This window comes from Hyla sarda, chromosome 11 (assembly GCF_029499605.1).
Source record: "Hyla sarda isolate aHylSar1 chromosome 11, aHylSar1.hap1, whole genome shotgun sequence".
Lineage (NCBI taxonomy): Eukaryota > Metazoa > Chordata > Amphibia > Anura > Hylidae > Hyla > Hyla sarda.
The window spans coordinates 34430296-34454375 of NC_079199.1; the positions used below are offsets into that span (position 1 = coordinate 34430296).

General features: G+C 41.7%; 1 protein-coding gene and 1 long non-coding RNA gene across 6 annotated transcripts in view; one reads left to right on the top strand and one right to left on the bottom strand.

Annotated features, from left to right (window-relative positions):
• Window positions 1–15949, top strand: part of LOC130295032 (uncharacterized) — a 100334-nt gene extending 84385 nt beyond the window's left edge. Inside the window, exon 3 of the long non-coding RNA XR_008848676.1 lies at window positions 15806–15949. This is a non-coding gene — a long non-coding RNA (uncharacterized LOC130295032). The remainder of the gene's footprint in view (window positions 1–15805) is intronic.
• Window positions 1–24080, bottom strand: part of MIPOL1 (mirror-image polydactyly 1) — a 339635-nt gene that overhangs the window by 33839 nt on the left and 281716 nt on the right. The window lies entirely within an intron of this gene.

Here is a 24080-nt window from a genome sequence, read left to right on the forward strand (position 1 = left end):
ACACCTCTGCTTGTCTCGGGAACTGCACATAGTAGAAGAGATTTGCTATGGGGATTTGCTCCTAAATTGGGCGGTTCCCCAAACATGTGTCATCAGAGAGCACTTAGATTGAAAAGAACAACTCAACTTCATCAATGGCTAGGTATAGGTGTCCTTGGTATGGTGCTCTTTTATAATGTGCCATACTAATTGGCACTCCATTTCTGATGACTGCAATACATGGTGTGAATCCTGTTGGATAGGATTGGAAGTTATATGTTTGATATTATAGACAGTGTTTATGCTGAATGTGGCATCCTATCAATAATTGGTTGAAAACAATAGTAAGATGAATAATGATACATGGTCAAACATGCTGTGTTTATGTCAAAGGATCAGATAAAGTAAGTGAATGATATCTCCAAATGAGAGATGGAATACAAAATGTAATGAGATCAAATGAAACGAAATATCAGTAGTATTAAAGGTTAAAATTGAAATAAGAATATAAAAATATGAATAATTATCTGCTATGCATGGTTGCTAAAATGGATAGAGATGTCAGCAGAGAGCACTGTGCTCGTGATGTCATCAGTGTTCCAAAAAGAAAGGAATTTCCTCTGTAGCATTCAGCAGCTAATAAGTATGGGAAGGATTAAGATTTTTTTTAATAGAAGTAATTTACAAATATGTTTAACTTTCTGCCACCAGTTCATTTAAAAGAAAAAAGGTTTTCACCGGAGTACCCCTTTAAACAGATTTGTAAATTACTTCTGTTAAAAAAGCTTAATCCTTCCCGTACTGATTAGCTGCTGAATACTACAGTGGAAATTCTTTTTGAAACACAGAGCTCTCTGCTGACATCACGAGCACAGTGCTCTCTGCTGACATCTCTGTCCATTTTATGAACTGTCCAGAACAGCATATGTTTGCTATGGGGATTTCCTTTTACCCTGGACAGTTCCTAAAATGGACAGAGATGTCAGTGCTCATGATGTCAGCAGACAGCTCTGTGTTTCAAACGGAAAAGAATTTCCACTGTAGTATTCAGCAGCTAATAAGTACAGGAAGGATTAAGATTTTTTAATAGAAGTAATTTACAAATCTGTTTAACTTTCTGGCACCAGTTGATTTAAAAAAAAAAAAAAGTTTTTCACTGGAGTACCCCTTTAAGGTGCCATATTCTCATTCCCACATATTAATCTTGATTTATCTTTTATTTTTTTTATTTTATTTTTAAACAGTTTCTTTATCCTCTCAATATTTTATTAACCTATTATCACTGGATCTGGAGCAAGGGCCCTGCTCAGTTACCAGCTTCTGTATTTATTTATTCAATTAATTAGGCTATTTTATATGAAACCAGCTACATCGTATTTCTCTATTTATCTTAAAGGGGTATTCCAGGCCAAAACTTTTTTTTTATATATCAACTGGCTCCGGAAAGTTAAACAGATTTGTAAATTACTTCTATTAAAAAATCTTAATCCTTCCAATAGTTATTAGCTTCTGAAGTTGAGTTATTGTTTTCTGTTGAACTGCTCTCTGATTACTCACGTCCAGGGAGCTGTGCAGTTCCTATGGGGATATTCTCCCATCATGCACAGCTCCCGGGACGTGACATCATCATTGAGCAGTTAGACATAAAATTTCAGAAGCTAATAACTATTGGAAGGATTAAGATTTTTTAATAGAAAGAATTTACAAATCTGTTTAACTTTCCGGAGCCAGTTGATATATATAAAAAAAGGTTTTGCCTGGAATACCCCTTTAAGGTATTATACACCTTACTATAGTCAGTTCATTCCTTAAGGTCTGATTTCACTATGGGAAAGCATAGACTTCTGCACTATTCCATACAGCAAGAAAATAATATCCCTGACCTTTACCAAAATGACAATCTTTTGACCTTTGGTAAATGCAATCCTATAGGTATGTTTGATGTATGCTATGGCAGCTCTCCTGGCACACACAGCAGGAAGGCACTGCCAAACACAGTCTGAAAGTAACCTAAGTGCCCTTTTTACACTGAGCGTTTATCGACAAAACGGGCATATATTACAGGGCCAGCGATCAGCCAACAAACAAAGCAAACACTTGTTCCTTGGCTGATCACATTGTATTACCTTGCTAAAAAATCTTTGTTTGTTGGCTGCACATCTCCCTGTGTAATGGTGATGAATGATGGAAGCAAAGGGGGCAAGCTCTAGCGATTGTTCCTGCCGTCTTCCTGGCACAATGGTTGTGCCCTGTAATAGGCTCAGTAACAGGGCTCCGATCTACGGGTTTGGTGCTCATTTACAGCAGGCATTGGCCCATGTAATAAAGCCGTATGTGTTTTACTCCACCCTACAACATAAACATTATGGCACTATTATAGCATGCACTCCTGTCAGAAATGATTGGGGCCATGGACAACTTGTGCTTTTACTTCAGGAGAACCTACAATAACTTCAGGAAAACCTACAAGAAGCTACAGTAACTAATAGGTATTTAGGTACAAGACTTCCAAATTAGTTCCGTTATTCATCGGCCGTCACGCCCCCTCCCATTGACTTGCATTGAGGGTGTGTGGCCATGACATCACAAGGGGCGTGGCCGACCCCCGCAACACGAAAACAGCATTCGGAACATTTACGTCCGAACGCTGGCCAGTGGAGTACCCCTTTAATATCCCTTTTCCCCCCAAACTATGTTTACAGGCAATAGGCCCTTTTAATGCCCAACATGAAGCCACTGAACCCAATCTACATTTTTGTAAAGCAGTTACTGTTGCCCATGTAATTTCCTAATTACTAATGGGAGACGACTCGGTCACCTTTTCGTTCCACTTTGATGTTATGTTATTGTGAAAAGTCAAAGAAAAACATTGGCCCTCATTTACTATTGCAAACCAGACATGTTTTGTTGAGTTGTGCCCAAGATTCTGGTGCATTGCGAAATTCTGTCTGCACCAGAATTGAGAAAACCCTGACGAACTCTCCATTTTGTTAAGAAAACCCGAAAATGGGGCGTGGCTGTTGGGAAAAGGGGGTGTGGTCACCAAAAAGGGGCATGTTTGTGAAATTTTCACAAAAAAACTACATATTTACTAAGGTAAAATAAAAGTAAGACATTATGGCACTATGCAGATAATAACTCCTGTATATCTCTGGGAACAGGATGTTACCGAGCTTCCGGGGTGAGTCATGGAAAAAGTATGTAGTTTATGACCAGGAAAGTCTGCCATATAAATGCACTGTTTTACTCATAGGTGTAAAGTCATAGGTTGGAATTTATCGAACTTCACTAAACGGCACTAGTCAAAGGGTGCACAAAAATAACCAAACCACATGTAGTAAAAATCCAACGTCCAGTAATTAATATGTAGTAGGTGATGAATGCAAATTGTCTATATGGGTTCATAATGGCAGAATTTAGCTATCTCTTATAGCAGAGTACAGAGCTTGTCTAACCTTATCAGGGCCATCAGTTGAGTAAAGCATCAGTGCCTATGTCCGACGGCCACTCCATTCAACGAGAGGAACACAGGATCACGTTCTTGTGATTAGAGAGGGTCCCTGTGGTTGGAACCAAACCAATCACTTATCTACCTTTCCCTCTATGATATCCATATGTCCAAACCACATTTGGACTAGGCATGTCTTTGAGACACCCCCTTTTAAATGAACACAAAGTGGATTGCACATTTGAAAAAAAATGTCTGTACAGTATCACTCTTCATGGAAGACCGGCTCATTGACTGGTGCAGTGAAAAGGTACCTATGATTGTGGTTTCCAAAGTCAGTAAGAGCTCACAACAATGGAGGTAAACTCTAAATGTCGCTCTCATTATCTAGCAAACCACCACATATTTCCTATTCAGAGCATATCTTCTGCCAATGGTAGGCAACTCCTTCCTGTGTTGAAAATATGGTAACAACTAATTTGGAAGCCATGTAATAGCGCGGGCAATATATGGCATAAAAAGCCAGGTGCATATAGAAAAAAGATATTTGCATTTACAAGCAGTAAAGATCGCTGCCTCTGGCCTCCCTTACTTTCTTAATTTTAACATCTCATGATAAAATGTTATACTTGGTGGTACTGCACTGCTGTCGGACAGCATTATATTTTGCTTTTTGCTTACAGTATCTTCTTTGTACACAGAAAATATTACACACATAAATAACAGTTTTATTCAGTACTGGGTAATATCATTGCCTGGGTCTATGCCTTTTGATTTGTTGACCTACAAAAAGTTATGAAAGAATTTTTGTTTTTGAAGTAACTCGTCCAATTTGAAACTATTCCGAAATAGTGCAGTGTGGGCAGAGGGTCCTATGTCCGGTAATCTCTCCTTATCACAGTCACTGATTCTAGCACAGGAGTGGGCGTCCAGATATCTGATTACCTTATCACTGACCGGAGTAAACAAAACTCCAAAAAGTCCAAAGTATCATTTTGAGCTTAAAAACAAGACTACATTTTTAGGCCTATGGTCAAATGCGACTGAGAACAATGATATGGTCATATCTAATGTAACCCCTTATCTTCTAAAGCTAGATAGTAATACACTATATATACTATGCGCTACATGACAATGCTAGTACCAGAGCAGATGTGCACTCACGTTCTTTGGTCGTGCTTGAGGGTATAATCACTTGGTGGGGTGCTACCTGCACCATATTAGGTCCCGATGAGTTCCCTCTGTGTGAGGTACTGCAGAAGCTGCTCCCCGAAGTCCAAGGTGAATAAGATGCTTGACTAATGCAATCCCCACTATACTATTGATATGTAACCGTGCAGTATAACTCGATCACAGCATCTGCAGTAAGTCTAACGCTGGCCATACATATAAGATAGCTGTTGGCTGAATGCTTGTTTGGTTGGCAGCTGACTCCTCCGCCATGCACATGGGAATAGGAAAACTTTATTTTTTAAAGAAAATGGAGAAAAGTTAAAATGGATTGAATCTTATCTTATTAAAATTGGTCTTCAAACCTAAGAAATGTATAGATTATTCACAGGATGTGTGAATCCCAAAGCTAGCAGCCCGTACTCTGCTGGGAGAACAGTGGCCAAATCCATGCAACGGTTTAGAGTATGTTCACACTGCAGAATTCTATGAGCGGAATTCTGCGAGTAGAATTCCACGGTGTGAACATTATCATCTGTGTGAATGGGTCTTCCGCGAGACCCATTCACACTGCGGAATTTGAGCAGCGGACAATTCTGCCGCTGAAATTGTTCCGTGCAAAGAAAGAAAATGTTCATTCTTTGCACGGAATTCTGCAAGTACTCCATAGCCCCAATGGTGACAGCACAGTGGCCCGCGGTCCTACCGCCGAATATCTTCGCCGGCAACCGCCTAACAGGATCTTTGCTTGCAGAATTCTGCAGTGTGAACATCCCCTTAATGGAGAGGTGGATACCAATATGATTGCCCAGCTGGTTGTATGACACACACATGTAGACACCCATTGCAGAATGGGTACCAGAGGTCCTAGAGGTGCAGACACATACACCACATAAGGGGATATGTCCTACCAAACAATCAGGTCTCCTTTTAGTATTAAGTTGAGTGATATCTAAAACTAAACAATCTAAAACAAATGGGTATAGTGCCTGACAATAAACTTAAATGTGCACTGTCAGATACAAAAACTTTTTATATGTTGTACATCTTGGCAAAACATTAATCTTTCTTATAAACTTGAAGAAAAATGTATTTCCTTTTTATAAAAAATCATGGCTTATAAAAAAAAAAAAAAAAAAAAAAAAAGACCTCTAGAGGTCCCCATACCATGCAGAACACAATCCTGCCTGGATGCAGCATCATTTTTGTCCAAGCTAAAGCACAGCCTGGGACAAAGCCCAGTAAGTGAAGATAGGACTAGCATTCCTCTGTGCTCTCTCCTGTCTGATAGCATTCCTCCGTGCTCTCTCCTGTCTGATAGCACTCCTCTGTGCTCTCTCCTGTCTGATAGGACTCCTCTGTGCTCTCTCCTGTCTGATAGCACTCCTCTGTGCTCTCTCCTGTCTGATAGCACTCCTCTGTGCTCTCTCCTGTCTGATAGTACTCCTCTGTGCTCTCTCCTGTCTGATAGCGCTCCTCTGTGCTCTCTCCTGTCTGATAGCGCTCCTCTGTGCTCTCTCCTGTCTGATAGCACTCCTCTGTGCTCTCTCCTGTCTGATAGCACTCCTCTGTGCTCTCTCCTGTCCTATCAGACTGCATCAGAGAGGAGGAGTTTACAGAGCAGCCTGCAGTGATTGGATGAAAGACCCAGCACTCAGGAAAGAGGAATCATGCAGGGTGAGGACATGCCCCCTTCAAAGCACAGAATAACAAACCAAGTGAGCAACAGAAATAAAGTATTTGTTAGAGAATTATAGGTGCTAGATACATACAAATTATAAGTACATGATCAGGATTATGTACTGAGTAACATATAATTATTATTTTTTTTTTGTGGGATATGACAGGCACGTTTTGAGAAATCTATGGGTATAAAGCAGTGCAAACATTTCAACCAAAGTTTTAAAAATATCCAGCTCAATGCTGGACAGGCGCTTTCCGAGAAAGAGAAAACGATAGCCTGGCTGCATACACACTTTGGCCCAATCCTTACTGGGTAATAGTCAGATTCTTCTCTGAGTATATAGATATGTTTCTTTAATAAAATGAGAGATCTTACCAATAGTGACCGTCATGGCTGATGGGTCACCCAGTGAGATTTTAAGTATCCCAGGGATTGCAGTGGTTATTGTCTCTAAAAAAAAAAGTATTAGGATTAGAAAACTGATTTCTTAAAAAAAAAATTAAAAAAACTGCACCACATCTGTCCTCCGGTTGTGAGTGGTATTGCAGCTTGGTTCCACTAAAGTGACTGATTGGATTATATGGTCACATGGTGTAGGCACTTGCCTGAAGGGTTCTGATTTCAACCTTTACCTGTAGCTGTATTGCTTGCCTCATAGAGTTCAGAGTGTAAAGCTGTGCACAAAAGTAATACACTGCTATTAAAAAATTCTACTCAAAATAATTTTTTTTACATATTTTGAAACCCTCTCCAAGGGTGTATTCACACCTACAGTATCCTGCACATATTTGATGTGCAGAATTTGATGCTCTAAAAGTCATATGTCACTAGGGCACACTCCTATACCTTGGGTCACCTATACCAGTGGTCCCCAACCCAGTCCTCAAGGCTCACCACCATTCCGGGATTTTTATTTACTTCATTGGAATAGATGCACCCTACCAATCTGAAGAAGGGGTTGTTACACCCCGAAACTAGTTATTGTTTTATTTTTTCAATAAACAAGCTACTTTTATTTCACATCCCTGACTTGGTTGTGACATTTCCTTGGACACCTGGGTGCCTAATCCAAAGGTCATTCTTTATTTTTTTTCGCTGTCTACTGGGTTCAATGGAATAGAACAGGGGCACATTCAAATTGTGGTGGGCCTTGAGGACCACTGGTCTATAATATAAGTTGTCCTAAGAGGAAGCATCTAGGGCAGTGTTTCCCAAACAGGGGTGCCTCCAGCTGTTGCAAAACTGCAACTCCCAGCATGCCCAGACAGTTTTTGGCTGAATGAATGTTTTTCCATGCACTTTTCCAAGTTTTGGCTTCATCCATTAATTCTATAGATCCCTCTTGCTATAACATACATCTATGCAAATAAATGCAAATGTCCTATTTGTAGCCCACAGATCTACACGCCGTGACATCTGATAGGCTACTTGATGCCTTATTGTAACGACCATAATAAATGTCATAAACAAGATTCTCCAAGTCTCCTCCAGGCATCATTTACACAGTGAACAATATATATGATTGTATATTTTTACTTCCATTCTTATACATTTGATCCTTGTTTGTCCTTATTAAAAGGTGTCTACTAGTATAATCAGGAAATAAGAACAAAGATTGGCACATAAAGAACACCAAGAATACAGCCCGATTCTCGTGAAATTGGAGAGGTTGGTAGAGGTGAACATTTTTATATTTCGGATATTTGGTTGGAAGCTGAATTAAAGAACCCTAAACAATATTTTAAGCCAAGCTGGTTCCAACTTTCTCGCAGTGCGGTGACGGATCAGATTTAGGGGGTGAAGCCTTGATGTGGACACGTTTTTAAAATTTTCACCAAAAATGTTATTCTGACTGAGATCCAGATTGTTTTCTGGTCAGGTCATTGAGAAGATATGCGTTTTGTGAAGAAAAGCTTTAAACGGCCACTGTCAGATTCAAAACTTTTTATATGTTGGCAAAACATTAACCTTTCCAATATACTTCAGAAGAAAATGTTAAATGTCCACCTGTGCACTGACAAATAAGGTAACAAACACCATCTCCCTCGGTCTTTTTTCTGAAATGTAAACACATATGATAAATGATGGGCAAACGTGGTGGTTTTCTTCAGGCGGCATAATTCTATGGATACTAGCTGAGTACCGGGCACTGCCTGGTTTTTCCTACCTTTATCCTTGTGGGGAAGGAAAAGCAACAAAGGAGGAAGTGTTTGTCCTCATATCACGTTCCTTAAATCCTGACCCCATATCCGACCCCAAATCGCCTCCTAATAATCCGACCTTACATCCTGTCCTCATAGTTTATCCTCATATCTCGACCTCATATACGTCTTCATATCCCATTCCCATATCCCAACCTCAAATCCAAACCTCATATCTCGACCTCATATCCTGTCCTCCTATCTCATCCTCATATCCCATCCGTATATCTTGTAGACATGTGCAGAACCAAAAATTTCGTTTCTTTTCGTTTCGTTCGTTTTTGTTTTCCACAATTTTCGGTTCTGTGAATATTCGGAATGCTGTTAATTCGTTATATTCGGTTTTCGGATGCATAGGCAAAAATTTTTTTTGTTTTTGGATGCATTCGTTAATTCTGATCTTTCGTTATATCTGTAAAATTTGTTACATTTAGCATTCGTTACTAAACGAAATGCACATTAGTTTCCCTTGCTGATCCTCCTTTGTAATAAATGGCAGGTGTTACCTTAGGATTCTTGTTGTTTTCACCGTTTTTTGCAGTTTTCTCTGTGTAGGAAGGCAAGTTTTCCTCAGGTAAACCCAATGAAAAAAATCGAATTCATTCCTTACATTCGGTTTACTTGTAACGAATGCATTCGTTATTCGTTAACATGCATTATTTGTTATACGTTATTTAACGAATGCATTCGTTAGCTGTATATTCGTATTCTTTTTCGGAAATTTTTGATTTTTTTTTTGTGCATTCGGATTGTAACGAACACCCAAAAATGGGAAAATTCGTTAAGTTTAGTATTCGTTCCGAAACGAATTGCACATGTCTAATATCTTGTCCCCATATTTCATCTCCATATCCCGACCTCATATCCCGTCCTCAAATCATGACCCCATATCTAATCCTCATATCCCGTCCTCACGTGGGGTTGCGTTGTGGTAAAGATATTGTAAGCTGAAAATAATAGGGATGTGGCTTAAAAGGTGGGCGTGTCTTTGCAAGATGAGGCATGGCACGCAGGAAGGGTGTGGCTTGCCAGCTGGACTGACGCATTCACCAGGAGATGCAGAGTGGACCTTGTGGAGTTAGGTACCAGAAATCCTATATACTTGCATGGGACTTGAAACAAAAACCCCATCCTTCATATATGGGGGTAGGTTAGGGGTTAATTTAACGATTATATATTTTTATTTGACATATAAGTAATATGTGTACCAGGTATTATTGAAATATCTCCAGACGTAGGGAAGTTATGTAGGAACATACATTTCCCATAGATTTGTATTGGACTTTAAACAAAAACCCCGACCCTTGCAAATGAGAGTAGGCTCGGGGTTAAATTAACTATCCTATATTTTTAGTGGAAATATAAATAACATGTGACCAAGTATTATGGAAATATCTCCAGCTGTTTGGAAGTTGTACAGTACAGTATTTCCCATAGACTTGTATGGGTTTTGCAACAGCTGGAGAAGACACTGTTTGGAAAACGCTGCTTTAATGGAACATAAAAAAAATTTCTGCATTCGCAAGAACAGGTACGGATGGGGCCTAAGCCTTCACGCCACCGCGAGCGAAAAGCCTCAGTATCACTCGAATAATGCAAATGTATCGTGCGTCTGCAGTTTGCCTCCGGTTGCCTATTCAGAGTATTTACCTCCACTAACAGAAGAAAGTTTGACCTGAGCTATGAAATGAAACATGCCGTTTACCCATCATCATGAAATGTCATCAGCCGCTGCGTCCGGCGCCGGGGGAGATTAATATGCACGCGAGCGGTACAGCACACAATATTAGAAAGTAATATTCCTGTAGAATGTCACTGAATACATTACTGCCTGTAATTGCTGAGAGCACAGAGAGTAATAACCCGGCTCCTTGTTGCTACACAAACATGTGAAAGGGGTTTTCAGTAATATATTTAAAGGTGCCATCCGAAGTCAATGACTAGAGCCAGAATGGCGCAGGGGGGTCGGAGGGGGAGGAGGTTTGGTTTCAATAACCATGTGAGTGGGGGATAGTAGGCAAGCAGATGCCTGAATCTGGTATTCTATAGTATTTAAAGTTGTTATTCTTTTTTTCGACTGCACTTAAAGGGGTACTCCACTGGAACTGGCTCCCCCTCCTGGTGTTAAAGCGGTACTCCAGAGGGAAAAAAAAAAGATGTTAAAATCAACTGGTGCCAGAAAGTTTAACAGATTTGTAAATTACTTCCATTTAAAAATCTTAATCCTTTCAGTACTTTTCAGCTGCTGTATGCTACAGAGGAAGTTATGTAGTTCTTTCCAGTTAGACCACAGAGCTCTCTGCTGCCACCTCTGTCCATGTCAGGAACTGTCCAGAGTAGGAGCAAATCACCATGGCAAACCTCTCCTGCTCTGGAGAGTTACTGACACAGACAGAGGTAGCAGCAGAGAGCACTGTGGTCAGACGAAAGAACTACACAACTTCCTGTTGAGCATACAGCAGCTGATAAGTACTGGAAGGATTAAGATTTTTAAATAGAAGTAATTTACAAAACTGTTTAGCTTTCTGGCACCGGTTCATTTAACAACAGGAGCTTTTGGTGATTGTTTGCCCCGCCCTTCTTCCTTTCTTGAATTAAAAGGGCTGTCTTTCTAAGGCATGCAGTAATTTTTCCGCCACGATGTCCCGTCACTGTATCACGTCCGTAATGAATTACGGGCATATACGGGTGCAAACGGGCAGTTACAAAACCCCATAGGCTGCAATGTGATTTAGTCACGGCCGTCAGGGGTTTTGTAACGGCAGGTTTTCCCCGATATAGTGACGGAACTTGTGACGGAAGTTCCTAAACGGAACTATTTCATAGTGTGAAAGAGGCCTAAGAGTGTTTTCACATGTACAGTTTTTTACTGGTAATAACTGAATACAATGGCGGGAACAGATCTTAAATGATATATACATATAAAGGAAGGATTGAAATTCCACCTCTTTTTAAATCCAATCCTGGCTTTGTAATTTAAAAACCTGAACATGTGAACACACACTTATATTTTTTTTATCATCAACAGCTTATATGCAAATTGTTCCATAAATGAGCCAAGGAGGGTTCCCATATATACCATGATCTGGAGATGTCTTGGATGGGAATGTCTTGGATGGAGGCAGTGAGCTGGGCCCATTGAACATTGGGACTATTAATCGTATTCAGGATATTGGGCAGTCTAGATGGGCCAAATGGTTCTTATCTGCTGATACATTCTATGTTTCTATGTAACAGGGCCTAGCATGGACAACAGTGCTGGACCTATGGATGAACTGGCACACTCTAGGGGACCTTTCGTGTAGTTGCGTCATATAAAAAAACAAAGTGAGCAATTTTTCATTAATTTATTTATTTTTAACCAGGATAATATGCTGGATTACCGGACATATGCAAGCCTGGCCCAACTGTGTGCAAAGTACATGCCGCTTGTGAAAGTAAAATAGTAACACGTCTATAGGTTGAGGTTAGAGATGAGCGAACTTACAGTAAATTTGATTCGTCACAAACTTCTCGGCTCGGCAGTTGATGACTTATCCTGCATAAATTAGTTCAGCTTTCAGGTGCTCCCGTGGGCTGGAATAGGTGGATAAAGTCTTAGTAGACTCTTTCCTAGGACTGTATTCACCTTTTCCAGCCCACCGGAGCACCTGAAAGCTGAACTCATTTATGCAGGATAAGGCATCAACTGCCGAGCCGAGAAGTTCGTGACAAAACGAATTTACTGTAAGTTCGCTCATCTCTAGTTGAGGTGTATGGGTACCATTCCTAAGCAATAGTACGTACGTACGTAAGTAATAGTACGGTACCTCTGGTTCTTGATGCTTCCGATAGTAACTGTGTCCTTGACGTTGAGAAGGCAACATTTGTAGACTTGTATAATAAGCCCAAGCAAAAGCTAAGTGCAAACATGTTCATCTTTACTCTAAGCAGCTTCCACAAATAACCAAACAATTCCAGAACTGCATTAGTCTGATAAATATCTTTCGTACATATATCCTCTATGTAAATAACATCTGCTAACATCTAACTTTTGTGTATTCTCTATGGAGAGTACTGGATTTATAGTTTTGGTGGAAATTGTTTAAAACTTAAAGACCCTCAAATCTAAAGAGCCACAATAGTTATGCAGTAACATGACCAAATATATACACATCCCAATGCCATACTATGCCTAAATTATTCTGGCATACAAAGCCCATAAAGTCTTATATTAGGGCCAACTTTTCCCTTTAAATATAGTACCATATAAAGCTGTAGTCTCCCAATTGTTGACCTCCAGCTGTTTCAAAACTACAACTCCCAGCATGCCCGGACAGCCGTTGGCTGTCCGGGCATACTGGGAGTTGGAGTTTTGTTACATTTGGAGGTTCACATTTTGAGACCACTTATATCATCTATATATCATATATAATCTGTTACAGTGACTAAATCAAGGAGGGGTGAAAAAGCCAAGTGCTCATGTGCAAACATTGTGTATGGGGCCCACTATTTAAATTGGTTATCTGGAGTTTTGCCAAAATTCATATCCTGCCTGGGCTGGGAAAAACAAACAAAACAAACACTTACCTAGACCCGATCCCCTGGTGGTTCCTGTGTGAGCCAGGGATGGCCTAAGCAGGCAGGCCTAAGAAGACGGAAGATTGGGGAAGCAGTCAGAGCCAATGAGAAGCTGCGGGGGACCGGGGCTTGGTAAGTACACACACACACATTTCATTCCCTGGCCACAGCAGGATATACATTTTTCCAATAACCCCTTTTAAGTGATGCACACACAGTAACATAAATCGGGTAAGCAGCACCCACATCCAATGAGCATAATACAGACAAGCGCAGTACACACTGGACACAGTAAACAAACTGCACACCCATCGGACACATGGTAGACACACAGGTCAAAAGTCGCTCATATACTACTCAAACATGTCATTTCAATCAGAAATCAAGGAATACCTACCACATCTCAAGCAAGCACAATGTAGCATAAGCAACACTCCTCCCCTCTCAGGTAAGTTTCATCCATGAATACGGCTAAGCCAAACAGACGTGTACACATGTCAGGCCTGTCCAGCAAGCTAGTGCAATCCACATGGCTCTGCTGTAATCTATTACTTCTAACAGTAATGTATTAGGGACGCCACCCTCCTCCCTGGGCTCCTGTGCAGGCTGCATGCTTACCCAGGACTAAATAATAACCATAACACCTTCTGGTTCCTCAGCTCCCTTCTCTTTGTTCGGAGAGGCAAACAGTCGTTTATGCTCCTTGGTGGACACTGGGGTGACAGCCCCGACGGAATAAAGTAGAAATTGGGTTCTTCTTAAAGGAGAACTCCAACCAAGTGAAATTACCTTTTATATAGCTGCACATGATAAAGTTATATAACTTTGCAATGTGAAGTTTAATATTTGCTGAGCACATACCCTGTTTTTCTCCAGACAGGAAGTACAGGAGATCTGATCACACTGATGACTAGCGTCTACCGTACAGGACAGTTCACACACTTTCCTCCTCAGCTCAGAGAGCTGACAGCTTAAGAGTGCCGTGTTTGAGTGTCCCTGATTAGCTGGAAGGCAACACACCCCCCTCACTCTCATAGCAGCCCCTCCCTGCAGCTCACACAGGAAACAAGACCAGTGGGGGAGATTGATCAAAACCTGTACAGAGGAAAACTTGCCCAGTTGCCCATAGGAAACAATCAGCCTACTTTTATTTTGCAGAGGCCTTGTTAGAAATGAAAGAAGCAATCTGACTGGTTGCGATTGGCAACTGGGAAACTTTTCCTCTGGACAGGTTTTGATAAATCTCCCCCAGAGTGTGAAGTTTATATATACTGTATCTTTATATATATATATATATATATATATATATGTATGTATTTTATTTATTTATTTATTTATTTTTATACCACTTTTGGCTGGATATCTCCTCTAAGCATTGGCAAAGGGAATCCATTGATCCCATACTCTTGCAGGAGTACTGGACCATTAAGTGACAACATAAATTCACATTCAGGGGCACTCAAACGTTCCAAAGCCTCCACGTATCCTTTTGTTCTTATGATATCAGGTCATTTACGTAACAATCTTAATACATATTGAAAAAACTCTAAACATACTAGATAAAACAAAAACAAAGAGAATAACCCAGCACTGCTACTCCAGCTCTCACTCCATCAATGGCATAGGCAACAGCAGAATCTCATAAGATCCCAAATGGCAGGCCATAACACAAACAGATACAGGTGCTTCCACCCTAGGTAGTTTTGTAAGTAGTCGTTTCATTTATTTTACAATCGGGACATACATGTAAGGAAAGGCATCGAGGCGGAAGACAAAGACAACTCCCCCACCGGTGATCTCCCCCTTTCTTCTTTGTATGGCTGCCTCCCTAATGCCGTTTCTTACATGTATGTCCCTACTGTAAGATAAATGAAACGACTACTTGCAAAACTACTCCAATTTGCTTTCGCTCACTAAAGTTTGTCTGATACAAGATAAAAATATTTAACAACATTTTAATATAATATACCCCAATCAATAAAATGATCCTTTGCAATACATACATAATATACATAAAATAAATTAAAATTGTGAATTAATCTTTGGCTCAGAAAAATATATATGACCGCTGTGGAGCCCTTGCGATATTGGTCTAAATATACTGCCAAATGTTTATAGGTGAAGGGTTATAAAACTGCCTTGTGTATTACAGAATCATTTCACCACTAATGCACCTCTCACCTGTCCCTGGACCTTTAGTTTCAATTCCGCATTTTTTTTTCTCCTGAGCATTTTTTTTAAAGTATTTTCTCTGCATTTATTTTTTTATCCTCTGCCCAACCCAAAATGCCTCATTTGTGCTCCCCACAATACCCACTTTGTGCCCTCCAAAACTTGACATGGCCCCTTTGTGCATCCACTAAGTAATAACTACTTTTGACGATCACCCTCTGTGCTCCCTTCAAAGTATCAGTTACCGCTTGTATCCTGAACACAATAATTGTGTCCCGTTTTGCCTACATAAAACAGTAAAAAATATATATATATATTTACTGAAAGTTTTGACAAGTCACAGAGTGGCATGTCTTGATCAGTTGGAGTCTCAGTGGTAATTGCCCCCCCCCCCCCCCCCCGTTCAGGAGAACATGTGAGGAGAAGAAAGTAATAGAATGCTACTCTTCCTGTCTTGCAGCGATTTATATCCACAATAACTGAGAGTTGTGCAGTGAATCATTTTACCACGTACATCTTCCCACTCGTTCTAAAATTTTAACTTTTGATATGTCTCTGTCCCATGTGAAAAGTTTATTTTTCAAATGACAGGTATACTTTAAACTCTATATACGAGGCCGGAAGAAGCGCGAGCTGCGCAAAACTTTGCCGGCAGCCGCCTCCACTCTGATCGCCTTGCTGTCAGTCTGAAGTCGGATCTGTCCAAGATGCCATAGAAGTTGGTCTGCTGTTTCCTCGCGGTGAGTGTGGGGACCTTTTTGTCTTCTTATGTATGCTATTGAGTGACTTTGGGTTTCTTGGTTCCCAGCACCTCCGGAACCACAGGCATCAGGACTCCGCATTGTTACAGTGACAGATCGCTAGCCTCCACAATACATGCTGACACAATTGGTCTTTCCCCACAGCCGTGCCCTCTAGCTTGTGTTAGTTAGTATACTTTAAACTCTAGCTGCACCCTAATAACATGGATACGGATGAGTGTGTGCTCGTTCAGGATTCTGGTACTAGTGCCTTGTCTTCGGTTACCTCCTTCGTCCAGAGCTGCAGTCACAATTCTGCTTGGTGATAGTAGTAATAACTCAAACTTTCATTAGACAGACCGCAAAGAATGACGCTGAACTCCTATAAAGCAGACGCAGTGCGATGGTCTTTACTACATCAGATAACAATACAGTACCCAATACAGAGACTTAGTGTCGCAGAAAGCAAATTACCAGAGTAAACTCTGTGCAGACATGGAATGCTGGGAAATTTGGGTTCTACATAATTTTGAATGCTGCTTTAGTCTTTAACTCTAGATCAATTTAGTGTATTTGTAAAGTTCCTGTGGTTCAGGTTGCAGTGGTGCCACATCCTGACAGGGTTTTGTTCAGGGCCGCACACTGTCACATCACTTTCCTCTCAGGCAGATGGAATGAGGATCAATCCCCGGGTGAGTATTGATGGTCTGTCACACCGTGTTCTGTCTAATTAAATGTAAACACTGTACTGGGTATCAAAGTCCAAGCGTCTGACAGGAGCGAGACATTAAAGCGTACGTGCACCCCACCTCCCACCTCTTTTATATCTCGTCTGTCTTGCTCAACCATCTCCTGGTCTTTCTGACTTTTACAATGCCGCCCCTCCTATTTGGCACACATTGCTACTGTCTAACTTTCTCATTCTCCATATGTTTCTTTATCCTCATTAAAGGTTAGGTCATTCAGAGTTAATTTAGATGATAGAAAAAAAAAAACTGTTCAGAAGATTATAAGGCCGGATTCACACAAACACGATCATTATGATGCTGTCACTTCAAGTCATAAGACCTATAATGGGTGGGGCTTGCAGCCATATAACAGGGGCGTGAAAATGCTGACGTGAATCCGGTATAAAAACACAACCCTCACTGGAGAAAAAGGTAGACCTGATACTCTAAACTAAAATGACCCCAAAAGATCCTGTGATGTGCCCCAAAACTTAATAAATATGAATATCAGCTTGGCCAGCATAATAGATGTCACACTGAATGTTTGTATGGAATAGCACAGTCTACTACGTTATGCCATACCATACAAGTAAAAAAGAAAGATACAGATATAAATATTGATCCAGCTTGAGGGTGCATGCACACCATGTTTTGTGCCTCCGTGGCATGGATGTGGCAAGAGAAGCTTAAAACTGCCTGTTGACTTATTCATGCCAGACCCCATTTCATCCAATAAATCCCCCACTGTTGAGGTCATTTTTCGAATGTATCCAACTTTTGGCCCGGACCGAAAACCACAGCAGACCATGATTTTCAGTCCGGCCCAAAAGTCTGATATGGTCAGAAAATGACCTGAACGGAGGTGACACTGTTCAGGTCATTGGATTGAATGGAGTTCGGCACTGATACACTGGCAGGTGGTTCTAAGCTTTTCCTGCCGGATCTGTGCCAACATGTGCCGTGAATTCACTCTGACAATCCTTTAGAATATGTTATATCAATGCAGCTCTAAAAGCTGGCCATAAGCAGTCAGCCAAACATGCAGCTATCGCTTCCAATTCGACAATACACAACCCGCTTGACTAGCCAAATGTGCCTGTGTTCTTAATGGGAAGTGGAGAGGAAGCCATTCCTATGGCGCTAACCTACCTCTCTTAGAAATAGAGCAATGGGCGGATAAAATTCAATGTACCCGATCCTTCAGTTGTCAGGGGGGACATACACATTTGATGGTCGGTGTTTGACCAGATTAGGAATACATGTATCGTGTATTAATATGGTAACAGCGCTCTACGTAATAATAGGAATATACATACTGGAGAGAAAAGGATGGGGCACAGTTAGATTCCAACATGTCTGATCCTTTTCTTATGTTCTAAAGGGATTTGAGTGTGTGTGTGTGTGTGTGTGTGTGTGTGTGTGTGGTGGGGGGGTGTACTGACTCTAATTGAATTGAGTGGTGGTGAGACTTTTCAACTCCTGGAGAACACATGTGCTTGTTCTAAAGGGATGTAAGCTGCTACCAGTGCAGTGAAGCGGCTTACTACCTTCTCTTCATTCAGAATATATGAATGTTTAGCTGAGTTAAATGTGTGGGCTAAGAAGCGGAAGCTGTTGCCTAATTCAACTATATTGTATATGGAGAATAAAAATTGTCTAAAGGGCCTAGGCAACTCTTAGAAATGACATCACCATTAATTGACCAGAGTCCCCTTGCAGCTAGCACTCCTCTCCGGCAGCTCTTGAGAAACAAGGAGAGATATGGATTCCCGTCAAACTCATTTCAGGTCATTTTCAGGGGAGAGGAGAGACTTAAAAGGAATGTGCGCCCAAGGTGGTTACACATTAACCTGGGCCCTCTCTGATAGCTTATCAATGGCTCCACACTCAGAGCTGCGCAGCACCCGCCCTACAGCCAAGTCTTGGTAAATATTTAATGGCAGTAAAGGTGTTTTACCTGTTATCACACAGATACGCTAGAGAACTTTTTTTAAAAGCAGCTTTATCTTTCCTCTCTCCTTGTGTGCCTGTTACTAAAAGATCCCAACTGCAAATCCACCAACTGTCGCAGCTTTCCACCGCCGGTTCCCATATCTACCGGTGACATATGATACCGCAGAGTGGCTATGCTGAGCTGCAATCTGTCCACATGTACACCTTCCACCCAGTTGGGAAAAGTGTACAGAAAATGATGCAAAACTCTTATATAACTCAAATTATTTATATATTATTAAAATGATTATATATGTAGCTAAAAAATATTACAAGCACACTTTATTTCCTGTCACTTATATAGCACCAACACATACTGTACAGGGATTGTCCTCTTTTCCTTTCACTGGCTTAATGTCCTATGTCTGACACACACAATGGCTGATTTTTTAGGAAACCCAATAACCAATCACTATGTTACATGTGAAAGTATGTACAAGGACAACAATACTACAGGTAAAACTTGAAAAATTAGAATATCGTGCAAGTAATGCAACTTAAAAGGTGAAACTAATATATGAGAGAAACTCATTACATGCAAAGCAACATAGTTCAAGCCGTGATTTATCATAATTGTGATGATTATGGCTTATAGCTCATGAAAACCCCAAAGCCCCCCCCCCCAATTTCTATGATTTGGGGAGCCCTGTCATCTGCTGGTGTTGGTCCACTGTGCTTCATTAAGTCCAGGGTCAACACATCCGTCTACCGGGAGATTTTGGAGCACTTCATGCTTCCTTTCCTTTTAAAGGAAATCTGTCAGTAGTATTAGCCACACTAAACCTGATACACAGGCTTATAGTGCGGGTGATACTGATTAAAACGGTACTCAAGTTGTGTAGATTTGCCCAGCCGTTCTGCCACAAATTGCATTTTTCTATATATGCTAATGAGGGCCTTGGGGCATGGGCGGAGCTCCGATCCGAGCTTCGGGCACCCTGACGTCATCTTTACCCGGAGGCCACTGCGCCCAGCTCATCAATATTCATAAACCCCTTCCCTGCTCCTTCGGCCGTGTTATAGTACTGCCCATGCGCCGCTTACTGTGTCCTCCCGGAAGCGGCGTTCCCCTCGGCTTCACAGCTGCAGACGTCATTGCACAGTAAGCGGCGCATGCGCAGTACTATAACACGGCTGAAGGAGCAGGGAAGGGGTTTATGAATATTGATGAGCCGGGCGCAGCGACCGCCCAGTAAAGATGACGTCAGGGTGCCCGAAGCTCGGATCGGAGCTCCGCCCATGCCCCAAGGCTCTCATTAGTGGAACCAATGTGAGTACCGTTTTAATCAGCATCACCCGCACTACAGGCCTGTGTGACAGGTTCAGTCTGGGTGATACTACTGACAGATTTCCTTTAAGTTTCATTAATGAAATACAATGAACTTTTGCACAATATTCTAATTTTTCGAGTTTCACCTGTAGCTCTACAATGTGAAGTCCCCACCAAACAGCTTCACGTACCCCAATGGATGTGTTAACAGAATATTGATGCAGTACAGACATTTCTGAGTATTCAAGTTTAAGGTGGTGTTTCAATATCTGTCCCCATACACGAGTATTCATAACAACCAAGCTATCGTATGTTCTCTATAGAGATAGGAGAGGTAAGCTGCTGCCAGACTCTTCTAGCAGCAGCTTATCTTTCTGGGAACAGTAGGGCCAGGCAGCCAAAATCTAACCATACACTTTACACAGTCAACTTATCCAGTTTAGCCAACTTTTGACCATTAGGTACTCCGCCCCTAGACATCTTATCTCCTATCCTTTGGGGTCTGATCCTTTGTGTAAAATCTGAAGGATGACACATAGAGTTCTAACAAAAAATGTTCCAGAAATGGTATTATATGAAGAATTCAAGTATTTACCAAAATAAACATGTCAGGAGTGGTAAAAGACAGGTCTTCTTCAATACATATTTTATATAGATGTATATCATTATGTCAATATATTGATTGGTAAATAGCAATGGGATCACACCATAATAGATGCCATCATCTTTCCCTGACCTGGCTGTACGTTGTTTGGGTTTAACCCCTAGACCAGGTCAACCAGTATGGTGAACACAGTATTGCTGGTAGTACCCGGTCAATGACTACTGATCTCCAGAGAACATAGACCGTATCTCCGAACACTAGGAACTAGTGAATAAATGCATCACTGACCAGCAGGTACAAAAAAATATGGAATTTATCACTGACCCCCAGGGACCATATGGTAAATCTACCATCCATCAGGCAGGATAATTGTACCACATGTCACTTGTTCAATGTATGATAGACCTTATGTTAAAGCATTGTTACACAACCAGGGGGCCTACAGCTGTTGCAAAACTACAAATCCCAGCATGCCCAGACAGCCGAAGGCTGTCTGGGCATGCTGGGAGTTGTAGTTTTGCAACAGCTGGAGGCACCCTGGTTGGAAAACACTGTTATAGGGTAGTGTTTCCCAACCAGCGTGCCTCTGGCATTTTACAGTCCAGGCATGCTGGGAGTTGTAGTTTTGCAACAGCTGCAGGCACCCTGGTTAGAAAACACTGTGTTATAGGGTAGTGTTTCCCAACCAGCGTGCCTCTGGCATTTTACAGTCCGGGCATGCTGGGGGTTGTAGTTTTGCAACAGCTGGAGGCACCCTGGTTAGAAAACACTGTGTTATAGGGTAGTGTTTCCCAACCAGCGTGCCTCTGGCATTTTACAGTCCGGGCATGCTGCGAGTTGTAGTTTTGCAACAGCTGGAGGCACCCTGGTTAGAAAACACTGTGTTATAGGGTAGTGTTTCCCAACCAGTGTGCCTCCAGCATTTCACGGTCCGGGCATGCTGGAAGTTGTAGTTTTGCAACAGCTGGAGGCACCCTGGTTAGAAAACACTGTGTTATAGGGTAGTGTTTCCCAACCAGCGTGCCTCCAGCATTTCACGGTCCGGGCATGCTGGAAGTTGTAGTTTTGCAACAGCTGGAGGCCCCCTGGTTGGAAAACACTGTGTTATAGGGTAGTGTTTCCCAACCAGCGGAAGTTGTAGTTTTGCAACAGCTGGAGGCACACTGGTCAAGAAACACTGTTTTAGGGGTTGCATGGTTCTTGTTAGGTTTGTAGCTTTGAAACTCATTTTTTTTTTATTTATTTTTTTATCTACCATTAAAATAAAGGAAATACGTTTCATATCACTTGGGTGACTACACAGGGCTGTGGCTGCTGTAAGAAGGTTATGTTATAGCAGGAAGCAGGTGGAACAGTGACGCTCTCTCCACGTAGTGACAATCTGGCTGGAACCCGCTCTCACCAACAGATTACAGGCCTCCTCTTATCTCCAGGCCTGGAAGTCGGCGCATTAACTCTTCATTTGCCAGCCATTCAAATTGCACAATCCAAGGAATGTTACTTTGCCGGATAAGATGTCCCTATGAAGTAAGGACCTGACAAGTAAAACATTGGCCCGGATTTATCAATGTGTTCGAGAGAAAAAAAATGGGAATGCTTTGCCAATAGCAACCAAAGCCGAGCTGTGATTGGTTGCTGTGGCCAAATGACTCTGGGTTTTGTCTCTGACAGACTTATAAATCTGGGCCATTGGGTAAATCAGGGAGGAATAAGGCTGCATTCACACTTCGTTTTTACGTTACGGGTGCCAGATCCGGCTGGGGGAGGGGAAAACCGGGCTCTCCCGTACCCCAGCCAGACCAGCGCTGAAATCCATTTACTTTAATGAGCCAACTGGAATCAAACAGTGACTCCGGTCGGCTCATTTTTGACCCGTATGCGGTTTTCTGACCGGACCTAAAACCGTAGTATCCCATGGTTTTAGGTCCGGTCACAAAACCGGATACGGTTAAAAAATGAGCCGACCGGAGTCACTGTTTGATTCCGGTTGGCTCATTAAAGTAAATGGATTTCAGCGCTGGTCCGGCTGGGGTACGGGAGAGCCCGGTTTTCCCCTCCCCCAGCCGGATCTGGCACCCGTAACGTAAAAACGAAGTGTGAATGCAGCCTAAGACATGTTTATAGGACACAAAACATCCTATAACAAACCAACAACAACAACAAAATGCTTATTAAGAAAGAACAGAATTGGAATAGTTTCCTATGACAATCATAGACAAAGACTGGAGGCACTAAGCTCTTTGGTGAAATCATAACATTGATCATCCAATCGGCTGTACATGGAAAGAAGATATTCTAGTCCAAAACCCTCCTAATCAGGGCTCCAAGTATAGGGGTGAAGAGGAACAACGTGTATCTGGGCCCAAAAGCCCATCTGCCACATAAGACATCACTACTATAAAAAGCATATGGTAGGAAGCAAAACAAAGTATCCAGCACTCACCCACCGCTCAGCTGATGACTCGAAGCTCCTATATGGAGGACACTGGAGGACCAGGTCTGCAGGTGTGCGTGGGCGCTTAGAGCGCCCACGCACACCTGCAGACCTGGTCCTCCAGTGTCCTCCATATAGGAACTTCGAGTCATCAGCTTAGGGGTGAGTGCAGGATACTTTGTATTGCTTTGATATACTATTTACGTTCAGGTTTATCCTCTATTATGTCCTACTCTATTACTACGTTGTTCTCCTGCCGGAATATATACCGTTGGCTCACCTGTCAGCTGATTGTTTGTTGAGTGCCTATTGGTGCCATCCTACAGTCTTCTACCTCCCGTATCTATAGGCTTTATATACACTACTCGTGCCACTCTCCAACTGTTATTGATTTCAAATCAACTGGTGCCACAAAGTTAAACAGATTTGTAAATGACTTCTATTAAAAAATCTTAATCCTTCCAGTACTTATCAGCTGCTGTATACTACAGAGGAAGTTTTTTTTTCTTTTTGAATTTCTTTTCTGTCTGACCAAAGTGACTGTCCAGAGCGGGAGAAGATCCCAATAGCAAACCTCTCCCGCTCTGGACAGTTCCTGACATGGAAAGAGGTGTCAGCAGAGAGCACTGTGGTAAGACAGAAAAGAAATTCAAAAAGAAAAGAACTTCCTCTGTAGCATACAGCAGCTGATAAGTACTGGAAGGATTAAGATTTTTAAATAGAAGTCATTTACAAATCTGTTTAACTTTCCAGGCATCAGTTGATTTGAAAAAAATAGTTTTCCACCGGAGAACCAATTTCATCTGTAGGTATCTCAGAACCCAAAGGATCAAAACTTCTGATATGTCACTATGATGCATCAAAAGTTTTTTTTTTAAAGCGCAAGGTATCATTTAGGAAGGAAAAGCAGCATAACCCCACAAGCCAGTTAGCTTCTTTAGCTGCATATGGAGAATGATGCCTCAAACCACACATGGGGGAGGCAGATTGGTACAACCTGGACTGGCTGCACCCGGTCACTAACTCCTATAGTAGTTGCAGGACCTGCCTGTGCATTCTATGGCTGTCATTTATCATTGTAGGTGTAAGTGAAGCATT